This window comes from Rattus norvegicus, chromosome 2 (assembly GCF_036323735.1).
Source record: "Rattus norvegicus strain BN/NHsdMcwi chromosome 2, GRCr8, whole genome shotgun sequence".
NCBI lineage: Eukaryota > Metazoa > Chordata > Mammalia > Rodentia > Muridae > Rattus > Rattus norvegicus.
In genome coordinates this window covers 178209656-178212551 of record NC_086020.1, presented here as the reverse complement: position 1 = coordinate 178212551, position 2896 = coordinate 178209656, and the positions used below count along the sequence as shown (strand labels likewise).

Here is a 2896-nt window from a genome sequence, read left to right as displayed (position 1 = left end):
GGCCCTGGGTTCTGTCCCCAGCTCCGAAAAAAAGGAAAGAAAAGAAAAAAATGGGGTACAGCAAGAAGCTTGTGATGCAGTGCCAGGGAGGTGGGGGTTGACAAGGCCTCCCTAGCCCAAACACAAGCCACAAAACCAAACTAAGAATAAAAAACAAAACAAACAACAACAATAATAAAAAACACAATGTGGATTGTCCCTAAGGAATAATACCAAACACATTTGAGCAAACACATGCTTGTTCAGGTATAAACACACACACACACACACACACACACACTATGCATATAAAATTAAAAACTACCCTAATCCCCATTCTACTTTATTGTTTTTTGTTGTTTTTGGTAGCCCTGGCTGTACTGAAATGCAGTATATAGACCAGGTTGGTTTTGAACTCACAGAGCTCTTGCCTCTGCCTATTGTATACTGGGATTCTACCTCTGTGTGTGTGTGTGTGTGTGTGTGTGTGTGTGTGTGTGTGTGTGTGTGTGTATGTTTTCAGAATATGGAAATTTATTACTGTTTCCATTTTCAAAATTTTATGATCTTGGTCTTTCCTTCTTGCCTTTGTACAGGGCCAAAAGAGACACATTGGCTACTTTAACCACCTTAAAGCGGACTCCAGGAACATCACCCATATCGGGCACTCGAATACTGTGATCATCTTGTCGTTCTTCACGAGCTACACCCTGACACACTTCCGGATGGCAGATTTAGCTGTTTGGCTTCAACCCCTACTTTTTCCAGCACAATTCCCTTTGCATGAGAGGCACCCCCAAACAGATGGCCTTCAGGGTGTCCCCAAGTGGGCTTTCTTGTACTGTTTATCATGCCACTTCTGGTCCCATCGGTGACTGCGGAGCTTCTGGGCAGTGCGGAGACCGAGACACTTGCCCATATTGCTAGGGCCACTGGCCTGAGAGAAAGTTCTACCTGGTTTTTACATGGGCTCTGGAGACCCAAAGCCCACCCCTCACACTTCAGGACAGACAATGTTTACATTGTGCCATCTCTCCAGCAATCTGCTCCTCTTTCTTCCTCTTTATTTTTCATGAGGTTGCTCTCAAACTCACAGTGTAACAATCCAGCCTGGCCTTGAATTTTTGGCAGTCCTGCCTCAGCCTCTGAAATCCTAGGATTACAGCAATGAGCTGCACTGAGTTTTCTTGTTTCTCAGTTCTGTCATCTGTAAAGAAGATAGAACTTACTCTGGTGTAAATGAATTAAAACACACAGTGTTTCTGCATTCAGCAAACCTTTGGTAATTCAATTGTTTTAATTAATATGTATGTAAGAACTGTATGTTGTTTCCTGACCAAAGCACAGTGATGGGAAGCAAACTTTCCTATAAAAAATTTTTTTTTAAGTCAGGCATTTTTGTTGTGTTTTTTCCCTCCCTCCCTCCTCCCTCCCTTCCTTCCTTCCTTCCTTCCTTCCTTCCTTCCTTCCTTCCTTCCTTCCTTCCTTCCTTTCTCAAGACAGGATTACTCTGTGTAGCACTGGTTGTCCTGGAACTCACTCTGTAGACTAGGCTGGCTGGTTTTGAACTCACAGAGATCTGCCTGCCTCTGCCTCCCGAATAGAATGTTGGTATTAGAAGCATGTGACACCATCTTCCGGTTCTTTTTTAAAATATACACTTAAGAATCTGCATGCATTTGAAATGTAAGTAAAGAAAATATATCTAATAAAAAAAGAAAAAAAAATCTGCATGGTGCTTCTTATCCACTTGAGGGTGCTGGGGAGGGAACGCAGCTTTGCAGATGGAAGGCAAGCACCCCATTCCCAGCCCCCCACTACACTAACTTCTATATAGTGCCTACTTAAAGGTACTATAAGGCACAAGTTGTGGTGGTGCACACCTGCAGTCCTGACTCTTGGGAGGATCAGGAATTGAAGATCATACATAGGAACAAGTGTATCAGAAAAACAGTAATTGAATTTTAAAAAGTAAAAAAGTGCATGGAAGTTCACTGGCAGGGAATTTACCTATTTTGAATCCCTGGGTTGAATTGTCAGTACCAAAAACAAACCCAGCACACTTCAAAAAATGGAAACAATATGCAGTATTTATACATCTTTTCCCCTTCCTTCCTTTTCTCCTTTTTTCTTTTTCCACCCAATACATGTGCCCTGGGTATATTAAGCTATTCTAATGACTTGTTTGTAGTTCAAAGGCTGAATCAATCCTTTACACCTAGAAGGAATTCAAAGCTTACTCAGGAGGATTGTAGAATGCCGGAGTGTTTTTGGAGATCGGCCAGTCCAGGTCTTATTTTATTTGTAATTAGGATACAGAAGTCCCTCGGAGGATGAAGCAGAAGGAATGCCACAAATGTGAGGCCAGTTTGGGTTCAAGAGTGCTTCACTCCCCAAAACAGTAGCTTATGGAAGTGGAATTCTTCCCAAGGACACTGTTAACAATTTACCTGCCCACTGGCCTTTTAAATGGATAGTGCAGGAAAATAGGCCTATACCTACGAATGCTACGAATGCGGGAGGGAAGGGGAGCATGAATTTGATGGCCCAGCTTCCCAAGTGTTAGGATTACACGGATATACCACGACGCCCACCTTAGATCGTTCAGCAATCGGTTCAGACGCCTAAAAATGAAAACTTTGTTGAGACGCACGGTAAAAGAACTCTCATACAATCGAGCCTTACTATGATCACAACAAACCTCAACACTCTCAATGGATTCTATGTGTAAATACAATTGGCTTTAGTGACATTTGTCAGTCCCAGAGCCTCAAAAGACGACGAGGTCCCTCCTATCCCTTAGTAAATTGTATTAAAGCTAGTGCTGATACGATTCTAATTATTTGGTTCGCACTAGTGAATCAATGCACTTTTTTTGTTGTTTTCAAATTCTTACTAATAATTGCACACCCAAGAG

At 42.3% G+C, this 2896-nt stretch overlaps 1 pseudogene; it reads right to left on the bottom strand.

The window, feature by feature from the left end:
• Window positions 1-417: 417 nt before the first annotated feature.
• On the bottom strand, window positions 418-898 carry LOC108350272 (40S ribosomal protein S23 pseudogene; annotated as a pseudogene).
• Window positions 899-2896: the final 1998 nt, after the last annotated feature.